At 38.8% G+C, this 15,891-nt stretch overlaps 2 pseudogenes; both read left to right on the forward strand.

Annotated features, from left to right (window-relative positions):
* The first annotated feature begins 6,641 nt into the window (after positions 1-6,641).
* LOC141494131 (heat shock cognate 71 kDa protein pseudogene) lies at positions 6,642-12,213 on the forward strand (annotated as a pseudogene).
* LOC141494132 (heat shock cognate 71 kDa protein pseudogene) lies at positions 12,210-13,006 on the forward strand (annotated as a pseudogene).
* Positions 13,007-15,891: the final 2,885 nt, after the last annotated feature.

Here is a 15,891-nt window from a genome sequence, read left to right on the forward strand (position 1 = left end):
GCCAGAATGAGTCAGAGGTGGTAGAACTTGGAATTCAAGTCTTCCTGTTGCAACCTATCCGCTAAACCAAACTTAATGAGGTACCTTCAAACTTATTAATGAAATTATAATGTCCAATAAAAGGAATTAGAGGAATACCATGTAAGACATTTTAAAGCTGCTGTTCAGATATTATTTTGACATGTCAAAGAAGAAAAAATAGCCAACTAGCAGGCAGGTTGATTTTTTTCATTGTTTCAATGAATATTGATGATAAGAAGCCTTATATTCATTTTAAAGCACTGTGAGTTTAAGACACATAGATGGCAAAATGACACATTGTATTGACTGTAACTGTTCTCACAATCATCATTAAAACTGTTTTACATAAGGAGGTATATGGTTGATTGGTTCCTGTCCTTTGTCATCAAAGAAGACCAAAATGACATCACTATGTTAGAGACAAATTACAGTGTGTTCAACAGATCAATACAAGCTCCAAGTGCTCTACCACAAGTCGGACTATGTACATCTGACATCCTGTTCTCATCCACTGACTTTCAACAGCTTGCTTCAGAGGAAAGGAGCACAGGCTCTAGAGAGGAGCTGATTTCAAATTCTGTCTATGAGGTGTGATGGTAATGATGATGATGATATGTTGCTAGATAGTGAAATAGGGAGAACACCAGTTCTGAAGTCGAGAAGACCTGAGTTTAAATCTGGTCTCAGACACTTAGTAGCTGTGTGACCTTGGATAGGTCACTTAACCCTGATTGTCTCACATCCAGGACTACTTCAATCTTCCTGATTCATGTCTGGCCACTGGACCTAGATGGCTCCAGATTAGAAAGTGAGGCTGTTGACTTAGTTCATCAACACCCTCACTCAAATCCAATTCATATGAATGTCATGACATCACCTCCTTGATGTCAGGAAAGAGCATGGACTTTCAAGAGGAGTCCATTTCAGATGTATTTTTGCACCTTGGGCTGAAATTTTAGAAAGGGAGAGACAGAGACAAGAGACAAGAGAGACAAAGGAGAGAAGGGGGAGAGAGAGAATGAAAGGGAGGAGAAAGAAAATAACAGAGGATAAGGGAGAGAGAATGAGAGAGGAAAAAGAAAGGGGGGAGGAAGGGAGGGAGGGAGGAGAAGAGAAAGGAAGGAAGGAAGGAAGGAAGGAAGGAAGGAAGGAAGGAAGGAAGGAAGGAAGGAAGGAAGGAAGGAAGGAAGGAAGGAAGGAAGGAAGGAAGGAAGGAAGAAGAAGAAAGAAAGAAAGAAAGAAAGAAAGAAAGAAAGAAAGAAAGAAAGAAAGAAAGAAAGAAAGAAAGAATACAGAGAGTAGGGAGGTGATAAAATGGAGAGGGGGAAGGAGGAAAGGAAAGAGAGGGGAAAGGAGGAGAGAGAGAGAGACAGAGAGAGAGAGAGACAGAGAGAGAGAGAGAAAGAGAGAGAGAGAGAGAGAGAGAGAGAGAGAGAGAGAGAGAGAGAGAGAGAGATTAGATAGTCTTTGAGGTCTCTCCCAGCTCTGTACTTAATGAATCTGTAACCTGAAAGTTACTGAAACTTCCTGAACCTGTTTCCTCAAATTTTAAAAATAAGAGGTTTGAATTGGATAATGTCTGAAATCTAACCCATTCCATTTATCGAGCTTTGTCCTAGGAAGTCTTCCATCTCTTTAACTTCCCACCTACACAACTATAACCATATCAGGGATATTTTGGTGCCAATTCTTACTGACTTTGAACCCAATGTTAAATTTTCAGTGTAAGCATTTGCACCCCAGAAATTATCAACTACTACAAACTAGGCCTTGATTTGTTGTTTTATCGATTGTGCTAATAATGAAGACTAAACTTAAAAATTCATCTTGTCATGCATTTTCCCCCGCCCCCAGGTCTGGTTATTAAACATTTTCCAGTACACCCCTAACCATCATGCTGAGTTATTTTACATTTGAACTCTCTGCAACCTTGTCTATTAAGTCTCCTATTGTCTACTAACTTCTAAATCTATGTATGTGTACCTTCACACACTTCACTTGTTCAATTCCTTCTGCATAATCTCATCTATCAGTCCACTGTCTGACTTCCTCTTATTATCTACCTAGACCAACTCTGCATTGTCCATCACTTCAATCCTTTCTTTACAAATAAACCTTGACACCCTTTCCTCCTTTGCTTTCTACTGCAATCACTATACCCTTCCTCAGATGATTGATAAGTGCAACCTTTTTGCTGTGACAGCTCCTATGATCCCTGTGAGTTAGACTTTTACTCTCTATGGCTTCCAATAAATAGCAGCCAATACTTATCTTCCCTCCTCATTAGTTTCTACCACATTATAACCTTTCCTCAGAGCACACCCAGGAGAGACTAGCTAGCCATCCTTGGAACACCTATGATTCCCTTTCTATTATTTATCTATATTAAATATATGTGTGTGCCATCCTCATCATCATTCCTCCTCCTCCTCCCTTCCCCATTTAGAATCAACTATTTGTCTTTTCCTTCCTAATTTTCCTTTAAATGCTGATCCTAAACTATTTGAGACTTTGCTTCCTTCCTGATTCCACCAGCCCATACATGCTTCATACTCCCCACCCAAAGAAACTGATCTCCCAGCCATACCCTTTGCCTGTCTCTCACTTCATAAAATTATCTGTACCCACCCACCTAACTCCACCTCCAGTCCTGGCTCTTCCTGGTTGACTCCACCTTACAGCTGTTCACTACCCACCTCTAACATTCTCCTCCACCCCCACTTTTTCCTCTTCTTCTCCTAAGGGATCATGGACCACTAAAGAAGAAAGCCATGGAAATGCTAACTAGAGCCACTACAAATTTGCATTGCCTAAATTCAGCAGAGCCCTACAGCTCTTCGGTATCCTTTTATTCATTCTTAAAATTTTGATTCTCTAGTTCAAAAGTTCTAATTAATTGGTTCTGATTAACTGATCAGTATTCAAATTCAATTTGCTAAGTTGCTGTGCACTAGGAATGAAAAGGAAAAGAAAAACAAAAAGTCCCTGACCTCAAGGAGCTTACATTCTACTTGGAGGGTGAAATCTGTACAAATAAATAAAAGCATAGTCATTTAAACAAGAAAAGAGCACTGATGAAGGATGAAATGAAGAAATGCTTCATTAGGTGAGTTGTAAAATAAACCTTTGAATCTAAAAGACAGAAACTAAGAGAGGGTGCATTCCAAAAATAGTCAATAGACTATACAAAAGCACAGAGGTGGGAGATGCAGTGTGGAGTTCACCAAAGCTATTATGCCAGTTTCATTCAAACATTAAGTACAACTGTAACTCAACATCCCCAAAAACATTGAATTATGAAAAATAGTACAATGAGAACCATAAGATTTATGGAGAAAATGAGGATAGACACAATGCTCAAAAATGTCATCATTGACATAAAAAAAAAAGATAGGAATCTAATGTTTTTAAAAGTTGCAGTTTTACAGTGTGAAATGGCTATAATATAACACACACACACACATATTCACTACAATAAATAATTGCTATGTGGTTCATTTCAGGCTGCTATTAGCCTTTAAAGTGCACTAACAAATTGGATAGACTGAATCTCCTCTACTCAAGAGACCAAGGCAAAAGTGCATAGGTGGGGTAGTAGAGACCAGCCTTTTCAGCCACACTGCTCCTGCTGCACCCGTGGATATATAATATATATGGTCCTTTACCTTGACAAAGACTAGAAGCTTACTTGTGGTTGAGGAAATAGGAAAGGTTTCAGTTAGTGAGTAATTGAAGTGGTACAGGTTTCTCATTCTTGATATTTCTCACAAAGGAAATCAAACACTAGAAATTTATGTTATGTTCAAAATGTCCCTAACAGATCAATCAAGTTGGAACAAATTGAGTTTTCAAAACAGGCGTTCTAGCAGAACTGACTATACATGAAAGAGAGCAACATGAAATGTCTAGAAATGCAGGTTGGAGCTAGACTGTGGAGAGTTTTAAATAACAGAATGAAGAGTTTATATTTTTATGCTACAGGCACCAGAGAGCCATTGAAGAAGTTTGAGCAATGGAGCTACATGGTCAGCACTTTCAGTGCTTTAGGAAGATTATTTTGATGGCTTTGTGGAGGATAGATGACAACAAGGAGAGAGACTGGAAGAAGGAGGACCAATTAGAAGGTTGGGGAGAAAGGGAGATGGATGGAAGAAATGGAGCAATGAATTATAGTTGGCAAAATCTGGCAATAGATTGAACAAGGGGGCGGCTAGGTGGCGCAGTGGATAAAACACCGGCCCTGGAGTCAGGAGTAACTGGGTTCAAATCCGGTCTCAAATACTTAATAATTACCTAGCTGTGTGGCCTTGGGCAAGCCACTTAACCCCATCTGCCTTGCAAAAAATAATAGATTGAACAAGGTAGGTAAAGGAAGAAGTCAATGATGACTCTGAGGTTAAGACCTTGGGTGATTCAGAATATGGTATCATCCCCCACAGAAATGGTTTGAAATAATTTAGGGAGTGATTTGGAAGAATTAGGAGGGTTTAGGAAGAAAATTTTATAAAGAGGATAAATATTCAGTATTAGTTTGGACATGTTGAATTTAAGATTGCCAGGGGGACAGCTAGGTAAAGTTCTCCAGTCAGCAGTTGGTGATACAGAACTGGAGTTCACAAGAGAAATTAGTGCTAGATTCCAGATTTAATTATCATTTTCCTAGGAATAATTTAATCCATGAAAATTAATGAGAATTTCAAAGAAGAGAATATAAAGAGAACATAGTAGAAGGTCCAGTATGACTCTTTTAGGATCTATATACTTTGTGTGAGGATGGATGATGGTCAGACTGGAAAGAATTAAAGACAATTAGTATCATGAAAAACAATTGAAGAGAGAATGTTCAGAAGAGTCTAGAGGTGTCCAAATCTGTAGAGAAATCAAGCAAGATAAGGATTAGAGAAAAGACCACCAGATTTAGCAGTTAAGAGATCATTGCAGGGGCAGCTAGGTGGCACAATGGATAGAACACTGACCCTGGAATCAGGAGAAACTAAGTTCAAATTCAGTCTCAGACACTTGATGCTTAGTTGTATGAACTTGGGAAAGTCGCTTAACCCCATTGCCTTACAAAAATAAAATAATCTTTTTAAAAAAGAGATCACTTTGGAGTGAATAGTTTTCAGTAGAGTCAAACAGTCAAAAACCTGATTCTAAGTCTATCATGGACTGACAACAACCAGGATAACCCATTCCCTTTGGCTCAGACTGTTTGGGTAAGAAGAGGATCATGATGGCAATGGGTCTTTGCTTCCTATTTTTTATTATATTGTAATGACTCCTCACACTCTGTTAATCTTTTTCACTTCAGGCTGTTTCAATTCAAAGAATTGAAAAGATCTTCTAAAATGTTATTTTCTACCTTACTGCTTTCTTCCTTTCCAAAGCTCAAACCTTTATCTGCTTTGAATTTCATCTCCTTCTCTGTGTAAATTATTTGTATTCTCTCTCTCTCTCTCTCTCTCTCTCTCTCTCTCTCTCTCTCTCTCTCTCTCTCTCTCTCTCTTTCTCACACACACACACACACACACACACTTTCTCTCTCTCCTCTTTGCATTCTCTTTGACTAACTTAATCATATAATTTTTACCCATTCTCCTACTAACTCTGAAAACAGGAGTAGAGTTCTTCCATTGGAGTCCACAGATTTCTAAGGGTACATTTCATGGGTAAATTATAGAAGGTTCATGAACATGGATGGGGGAAAAAACTACATTTTTATTTTTGTCAACCTCTACAAATGTAGATAACAAACATTAATCTGAGATCAGATGCATTGATTTCACCATATGGATCCATGAATCCAAAGGGTTCCATGAGCCAAAAAAACAAAAGATTTAGAGTCCCTATCTTAAATGTTTTTACCTTCTGCTCTTCCCTCTTTACACTCTTTCCCTGAAAAATTGCATTTATTTTGATGGATCCAATGACAACTTTTATGCAGAAGATTTTTAAATCATGACTCTTCCTGAATTCCAAACCTATAGGAGAGGCAGTATGGCAGTGTGGATAGAACACTGGACTAATAATCATGAAGACCTGGATTCAAATTTTATTTCAGACATTTATTCCCATGTAACTGATTGCCATGTCACTTATTCTCACTAGGTTTCAGCTTTCTCATCCATAGAAAGAAGGAATTGAACTAAATATTCTTTCATAAGAATATAATTCTATGACCTTACAATCTCCAGTCTCCTATAGATATTCCTATTATGAAAGCCTCACCACCCTAAACTAAGAACGCTTAAAACCAACCCTGTTGGGCGGAGCCAAGATGGTAACAGGAGAAGAACCTCTCTTAGGTGCTCTCTCTCTATATAATATTTCAAAACTCATAAAATAATGACTCTAACTGAATTTTTGAGAGACAGAACCCACAGAGGGATCGAATGAGGTAATTCTCCAGAACAAGGTAGCATAGAAAATAGTGGAAAGGCTCCGCTCCACGGGGTTAGAGAGGGCAGCCCTCCAGAGTGAAGGAACTTCAGCCTCACAGAGGCAGCCCCAGGGTGCCTGGGAGCCATGGTTCACGTTAGTGGGGGCAGTTTCCTGATATACACCCTAGGGAGCACTGGGCACAACTTGGAAGATGGGGGGGAACCTCTTCCAGAGCGTGCATGAAGCCCAGACCTCATGAAGCCCAGCCCCAGCAAGCAGTGGTGGCCACAGCAGTCCAGATCCAAGAAATGGAAGCAGGAGCCCCCAAGAAACTGAACCTTGAGTGCTCAGCCTACCAAAGGTAGGGGAGTGTAAAGAGACTTCTAAGGTCTATCCTCTGTACCTGGAACAGGACTCTGGGGTTCTGACCACATTCAGATCCTGATCACAGTCTAGGCCCCCCATAGAACAGCCCCATGGCAGAGGGGGGCTCTTGTGGTCATTCACAGACCAGGAGGGAAGACAGAGCCTCACATACCAAGATCCTTGTGGAGGGGTGTCCCAATAATACTCAAAAGCTCAGGAAGCACCCCAAAACCAGGCACAGGCTGGGGAAATGAGTAAACAGAGAGAAAAGAGGAACACCACTGAGAAATACATTGTCTATGATCCCAAAAAGAATCAAAATACTCAATCTGAAGATGAGGAAGTACAAGCTCCTGCATCTAAAGACTCCAAGAAAAAAATGAAAATTGGGTTTAGGCTATGACAGAGCTCAAAAAAGATTTTGAAAATCAAGTAAGGGAGACAGATGAAAAATTGGGAAAATAAATGAGAGAGTTGCAGGAAAAACATGAAAAAGAAGTCAGCAGCTTAGTCAAGGAAATCCAAAAAAATGCTGAAGAAAATAACATGTTAAAAACCAGCTTAGGTCAAATGGATAAAACAGTTCAAAAAGTTATTGAGGAGAAGAATGCTTTAAAAAGCAGAATTGGCCAGATGGAAAAAGAGATAAGAAAGCTGTCTGAGGAAAATCCTTCAGATCTAGAATGGAGCTAAAGGAAGCTGATGACTTTATGAGAAGTCAAGACACAATACTTCAAAACCAAAAGAATGAAAAATTAGAAGAAAATGTGAAACATTTCATTGAAAAAACAACTGATCTGGAAAACATATTCAGGAAAGATAATTTAAAAATTATTGGTATACCTGAAAATTATGATCAGGAAAAGAGCCTTGACCTCATTTTTAAAGAATTCCTACAGGAAAATTTCCCAGATATCCTAGAAGCAGAGGGCAAAATAGAAATTGATAGAATCCACTGATCTCCCCCAGAAAGAGATCCCAAAAAACAGCCCCCAAGAATATTATAGCCAAGTTTCAGAACTCCCAAGTCAAAGAGAAAATATTACAAGCAGCCAAAAGAACACAATTCAAATATCATGGAGCTGCAGTCAGGATTCACAGGACTTAGCAGCAACTACATTAAGGGCTCATAGGACTTGGAATATAATATTCTGGAAGTCAAAAGAGCTTGGAATGCAACCAAGAATCAACTACCCAGCAAAACTGAACAGCCTCTTCCAGGGAAAAAGATAGACTTTCAATGAACCAGAGCAATTTCAAATGTTCCTGTTGAAATGGCCAGAGCTGAACAGAAAGTTTGATCTTCAAATACAGGACTCAGGTGAAGCATAGAGAGTGGAGGAGAAGGGTAAAATATGAGGATTTAATGATGATGAACTGCATGTATCCCTGCATATAAAAATGAAACTTATAATACTCATAAGAAATTTCTCATTTAATAGAGCAGGTAGAAGGAGCTTTTATGGATGAAGCACAGGAGAGAGCTAAATTTGAAGATATAATATATTGTAAAAATGGAGTCAATGGATAAAAGGGAAATGTAATGGGAGTAAGAGAAAGGAGAGGTGGAATAGGCTAAGATATTTCATATAATAAGATTTTTTTATTACAATGAACTATTGCAATGATATGGAAGTGGGGAAGGCAAGGGGGAATGAGGGAATCTTTGCTCTCATCAGAGGTGGCTAGAAGAGGAAACAGCATATATACTCAATGTGGTATAGACATCGAGAGTAAGAAGGAGAGAAGGGGGACAGGGGGAAGGGGAGGGGAATATGAATGATGGAGGAGAGGGTGGACTGTGGGGGAGAGTGGTCAGATATAACACATTTTCTTTTTTACTTCTTGCAAGGGGCTGGGATTGGATGGCCTGTCTGGGACCACAGGGCCGGGTGGTTGCTGGGCCTTAGGGGTGGTATGTGGGCTTGGCACCTCTTGGCCCCAGGGGCGGTGATCAGTCTGATGTACCACTCAGCCACCCTACAGCACATTTAAGAAGAAGGACAGAGTGAAAGGAGAGAGAAAATAGAGTATATGGTAGTGGGGAAGTACAAATGGAGGGAGTTGTGATTAGCAATGGCAACAGTGGAAAAATATGGAAACACCTTTGGTGATGGACTTACATAAAGAATGTGATCCACCTGCGACAGAGCTGGTGGTGTTGGAACACAGACTGAAGTACGTTTTTTTATTATTTTTTTATTTTATTTTTTTCTTTCCTTTACTTTATTGCTCATGAGGGTCTATATTTTGGGGGGAGGGGGGTATTATGTTTACTCTTAAACAAGAATATTTTGGTAATGTATAAAAAACACCATTTGTACAAAATAAAAAGAAATATAAAAGAAAAAAATAAATGTAGACAACAACAAAAAAAAAACCCTGTTTCTGTCAGCAAAGTCATCTTTCAAATTAGTGAACAAATAATGACTGAATACTTTCTAAGTGTAACCAATCAATCAACAAGTATTTTTTTTATCTGAAGAGTTGTTGAAGAGGACCAGTGGCATCTCTTAGTGATATCTTGGATTTAAGTAAGGCAGAATTGGGAAAAGTCATCAGTCTCACTCTCTCTTCGAGTCATTGAAGTCCACTGGCAGGACAAAAGTCAAGATGCCTTGTGATAACCCAGGATGCCTGTGGGATACAATGATCACCTTAGGTTAAAATTTCAAGGCATTATTGAACTCCTCCCTTTCCCAACATAAAATGAGTCACCAAGTCCTGTCCATAATCTCCTTCATCCTGAGTATTTCCTTTGTCTCAATTCTTACTCAAGTCTACAATCTTCTCTGCACCATGCTGTCATATTAGTCTTCTTCAAACAATACTTTCATAATATTCTAAGACTAAAATGTCAAAAAGAAAAGCTAAGTAACACAATGAATAGAGCTCTGGGTCTAGAGTCAGAAAGACTCATCTTTCTAAGTTCAAATCCAGCCTCAGATGTTTCCTAGATGTATGATCCTGGGCAAGTCATATAACCCTGTTTGCCTCAGTTTTATCCACCTGTAAAATGAGCTGATGGAAAGAAATGGCAAACCATTCCAGTATCTTTGCAAAGAAAACCTCAAACAGGATCACAAAGAGTAGGATATGACTGAAATGACTGAACAACAAAACATCAGATAACCCATTGCCTCCAAGATAAAGTCAAAACTTCCTAGCCTGAAATTTATTTATCTGACACTTAGTTGATACTTACCATAAAAGCCAATGAGGAGGCAAAGTGGATAGAATGCTAGTCCAGTGTCAGAAAGACCTGAGTTCAAATCCAACATTACTCAGTTACTAGCTGTGTGACTCTGACCAAATCATTTAACCTCTGTTTGCCTCATCTATACGATGAGGAAAATAGCACTTAAACCTTCCAAGGTTGTGAGAAGCAAATGAGACAATAATTGTAAAACACTTGGAAGAGTGCCTACTACATAAACACCATATAAATGTTAGCTGTTATTATCATGTGTTGTCTTTGTTAGTAGAAAAAGCACAAAACCATACATTGCGAGATTTGGATTTTTAGTCCTGCCTTTCATTATTTGTATGACCATTGACAACCTCTATGAACCTCAGATTCATTATAAATAAATGAAGGGGATTAAGCCAAGTGATCTCTACGGTTTCTTAAAAAAATACACATTTATAAGTCTAAACATAGGGACTGGACTCGTGATTCATTAGAATGGAGTGTTGGGGTTCCCTGGGGATGAACTACACATGTTGGCAGCTTCCAGATGAGTTATAGCTTTAGAGAGCTATCTCCATCACAGTAGAAGTTCCTTGAAGACAGCAATTGTTTTTGCCTTTCTTGGTAACCTTTCCTGGTAAACATTGGTAACTCCAACGCTTAGCCCATTGCTTGGCAAAATATGAGCCCATAATCAGTTTTTGTTAACTGTCTGACTGAGCACTGAAAGTTTAGGTGACTTGCCCTTACCCAGGATCATACAGTCCAGAAGTACTAGAGGAGGAAGAGACCTAAATCCAAGAGGCTTCCTGTCTCTGAGGTCAGGCTTCTATCTACTATATCACTCTGTCTCATTAGAATTCTAAATCTATAATAACTTCTTATAAGTATATGTCTTATTCGTCCCCCCAGCAGTTCACTTTACATATAGTATGCTATCAACAAACAATATCTTGTATATGATACTACTTAAATATATATTTGTGAGGTCAGATGGAATGAAATTGGATGGGATGGACCTGATAAAGACAACTAGGCTTTTTAGAAGCATTAGGAAGAGCAACCAGATGGTTGCATGAAAAGAAGCATGGATTTCCTTCCTCCTGGAGTTCAGTATATGCTTTGATCCAATCCTGTAATCCTAAAAAGATGAATAAAGATAGAGACTGAACTTGTGATTTCATTAGTATATGGACCTCCCAGATAATCTCATCATCTTCTCTGCAATTTATGATGAGTTGCCTTGGACTACTCACCACAGCAGCAGCCCTTTTTTTTCCTTTACAGCAGTCAGGTACGATCTCTGACAGCAAACATGTCAAAGAGACCCAGAGTTGGCTTGATCTTGCTACATATTCCTATGTGGGAGTTTTCCAACATGAGAAAATGAAGATCATTGCTAATGACCAAAGAAACAGGACCACCCCAAGCTACAATGCCTTCACTGACATTGAAATCAAAATCATGTTTCGACTGCCATCGATTTTGATGCCAAATGTCTGAAATATTAAAGATTTGATGTGCAGTTGTACAGCCAAACATGAAGCATTGGTCTTTCATGGTGGTGAATGATGCAAACAGGCCTAAGGTCCAAGTATAGTACAAAGGGAAGAACAAAAGTTTCTACCTAGAAGAAGTATCCTCTATGGTCTTGACCAACATGAAAGAAATTGCTGAAACTTAGCTTGGGATAACTGTCACAAATGCTGTGATCATGATACCAATCTATTTCAATGATTTCCAACGTCAGGCCACCAAAAATATTGGAACCATTGCTGATCTCAATGAGTTTCAAATCATCAATGAGTCAAATGCTACTGCTATTACGGTTTGGACAAAAAGGTGGGTGCTGAGAGAAATGTGTTAATTTTTTACTTTGGAGGTGGTATTTTTGATGTCTCCATTCTTACCATTGAAGATGGTATCCTTGAAGTTAAGTTCACAGTTAGGGACACCCTCTTGTGTGGGGAAGACTTTGCAACTGCATGGTCAGTCATTACATTGCCAAGTTCAAGAGAAAGCACAAAAAGAACATCAGTAAGAACAAGAGGGCTGTTTACTGTCTGCATATCACTTGTGAATGTGCAAAGCATACTCTCTCTTCCAGTGCCCAGGTCAGTATTGAGATTGACTCCCTCAATGAAGATATTGATGTCTATATATCAATCACTTGAGTCCATTTTGAATAGCTGAATGCTGATCTTTTCCATGGTACTCTGGACGCTTTGGAAAAAGCATTAAGAATAGGTTCATGACATCATCCTGGTGTATCAATCCTAATGAGGCTATTGCCTGTGGTGCAGCTGTCCAGGCTGTATATTGTCTAAATCTAAGAATGTGCAGGACTTGCTGCTTTTTGGATGTCACTCCTCTTTCCCTTGAAATTGAAACTGCTGGTAGAGTGATGATAATTCTAATCAAATGTAATACCACCATTCCCACTAATCAGATACAGACCTTTACCACCCATTTAGACATCCATTCTAGTGTGCTTATTCAGTTTTATGAAGGTGAGAGAGCCAAGACAAAAGAAAACAACCTACTTTGCAAATTTGAGCTCACAGCAATCCATCCTGAGCCCCCGGGGGGGGGGGCGGTCCTTACAATGAAGTGATATTTGACATTGATGCAAATGGAATTCTCAATGTTTCTGCACAGGCAAGGAGAACAAGATTGTCATCACCAATAACAAAGGTCATCTAAGCAAAAAAAGACATTGAAAGTATGGTCCAGGAAGCTGAAAAATACAAGAGCAAGGATGAGAAGCAGAGAGACAAGGGGTCTTATGCTTTCAACATGAAGACTACAATAGAAGATGAAAAAACGCAAGGCAACATTGGTGATGGAGACAAATAGAAGATCCTTGGTAAATGTAATAAAATAATCAGTTGGCTGGATAAGTACCAAACTGCTGAGAAGAAAGAATTTAAGCATCAGCAGAAAGAATCGAAGATCTGCCACCCCAACATTACTAAACTATATCAGAGTGCAGGAGGAATACCAGGAGACATGCCAAGGAGGCAGGCCTGGTGGGTTCCCAGGGGGTAGAACAGTCCCATCTGTAGATGTTTCTTCTGTACCCACCATTGAAAACGTTGACTAAATGGACCAGAAGAAAGAGCATTCTACACAACTTTCCAAAAATTGAAGGACTCAAAATTTGTAGCCAAGGCAGAAACAATTTAAAAGTAACATTTAAGTAACATTACACTATTGTATAAATCTGGGAACTCTGAATACTTGAATCTGTGCTGGGGAGAGAAATGAACAACATTGCACTTTATCAGTACTGTAAACAAGTGGAAATACAATTTTTGTCTTGGAGAATAAAATCTATTTCAAATTGGCATCATAAAAAAAGAGAGAGAGAGCTACCTAGAACACAGAGTTTAAGGGACTTATCCAGGGTTACACAGACAATCTGTATCAGAAGCATGAGTCAAATCTTGGTTTCCTAGGTCCAAATTTAGTTTTCTGTCCCTTACGCCATGATGCCTCTGGATAGACAGAAGTAGAGGAAATTCTAATTATTTTAAATTCCTGAAACATGATTTTAAAATAATATCTGTAATCTTAGACAAGACAAAAATTCTAGATTAGTCAAGGGAGAAATGGAGTTAATATAACTGGTAGGTATTGTGTAGGCAAAGGATCTACATGTTTATTCTACCTAGATTTTATTCAGCTGTTTTGTTTAAATTGTGTCAAACAGCTGGACTGGTTGAATTTTCACCTCACTTGTCAAGATCACTTGGCACCAGGGAAGCTCAACCTCGGATCTATGCTTTCTTAGCCAGATTCTTTCTGTGCCAACATTAATTGACCCACTGGACTCATTTTACTTAATTGACCAGTGGATTTAGTCCAACAAGTGGTTTGACAGAATCTTTAACTGGTCTGATGGGTGTGTCTGGCTAAGTTGACTACATCAACTGAATGTTTTAGGCTCATGTAAGCTCAGAATCAATTTTCTAAGCCACCTGGAAATGACTTATACCTAGAAAGAAGGATAGTCTGTCTGCACAAGGACTTCTCTGTTGTAGGAGAGTTGGTTAGGGCACATGGCCACATTTGGACGTGGCAGAGAAGTGCCCGCCACAGCAACATTTGTGTTGGCAACACTTGGAATTGAAATGACTTACCCACCTATGCTTTACAGGCTGGGACTTCATAATTACTGCAATGTCTCAGTTATGATACCAAATGACCTCACTGACAGCCTAAAAATAGAATCACAGATTGAGGTGTTGGCAAAGGGCAGACCAAAAAAGATTTCAGAACTATGAGAATCCCTGTGGAGCAAAGATGAGGTGCTGGGCTAGGAATGGGTGGGTGGATGTGGGTGCCAGGCTATTTCAAAAAAGCACAAAGACTGTTAGAAACCCAGGTATCTCTCTTCTTCATCACCAAGCTAAAATAGAGATCTGTAGCCCAACAGTATGATTCCTCCCTAACCTGAGAAGCAATGTAGTTATATTCAATTCAATTCAGTGTCTAATGTGCAGTATGTATGGTACTAAAAAGGGTACCAAGATACTCCAATCACATAAGCTTACAATCTCCAGGAGGAGACATGTATGCAAATAATAGCAATGTAAATTAAGACATAACCACTGGAAGATAAAATATTAGAAATGACTGATTGATTTGATGGAAGAAGAGGTTACTTGTGTCAAGGAAAATCAGGAAATATCCTTGAATGAAAGAACTAAATCTTTTTTATATTTTTAGCTGACATGCAATTAGTTTTTCATAAGTACCATTTATTCAGTAAAGAGAAAATTTTAGGTACTGTTACTCGCACAGTCTTGTATCATAATGGTCATTATTTAACCTCTCTGAGCCTTAGTTTCCTGCCTATATATTGAAAGTGTTAACATTTGAAAGTTACACAATACGTGTAATATATTGGCAATTATCTTTATAATGTGAATTGAGGGAATGACTAAAAAGCCATTATCCAGAAATATCATCCCCATTCTGATTTCCCCACTTCATCTTAAATTCTCCCATTAGATATTCATTCTTTGCTTAACTTGAGCTTTTTTAATGCAAATAACCTGTAGACGGAATAATAGAAAAAAAGAAAAGTTTCTTGATCATTCATGCTTTATATTAAAATTATATTCTGATATCTGTCATGATAGTAATCAGTAAAGAGGATGAAATGGGGCTCTAATAGGAGAAGGTAGAAAGAATTCTGGAGCACAGGACACTTTCTAGTGAGGGCAAATATTGTCAAGTAGCAATTCTCAGAACTCCAGGTTTAGGAAACAGTTAATGATGGTTTTAATTAACTCATCATCTCTTTTTTTTTTAGGTTTTTGCAAGGCAAATGGGGTTAAGTGGCCTACCCAAAGCCACACAGCTAGGTAATTATTAAGTGTCTGAGACAGGATTTGAACCCAGGTACTCCTGACTCCAAGGCCAGTGCTTTATCCACTATGCCACCTAGCCACCCCTCATCATCTCTTTATATGTATAACATGGAAAACCATAGAGTTAATAAATCAATTACCACTTCCCTTTAAGTAATGAGATGCTTTGCTCTGATACCTTAACCAGGTAAGAACACTTCTCAAGTGAACCAAGTGTAGGTTGAAGAATACCTTGGAGAAATACTTTAATCAGTTTAGATGTTTTTGAGTATTATTTGCAAGAGCAGGAGTGATATTGAACAGGAAGTGTGTTCAGATTGGTTGAGAAAATTTGGTTGTACCCTGTGGGTCATCTTCAAGATAAAAAAAGTCAGTTTAGAACAGAGAGGATTAGTCCATTTGGTAACTAAAGTAGTGGAAACCTTCTTGCCAAGCCCCTGTGCAGGGCCTGCTTGAAGCGAGGAGAGAAGAGCCCCAGTTTCAGCCTCAGTCTCTACCGCCTGCTTTGGTCAGAGTATCAAAGGATCTAGGCTTTCCATCAGCATTCTTGCAATA

The sequence above is a fragment of the Macrotis lagotis genome, chromosome 7 (assembly GCF_037893015.1).
Source record: "Macrotis lagotis isolate mMagLag1 chromosome 7, bilby.v1.9.chrom.fasta, whole genome shotgun sequence".
Lineage (NCBI taxonomy): Eukaryota > Metazoa > Chordata > Mammalia > Peramelemorphia > Peramelidae > Macrotis > Macrotis lagotis.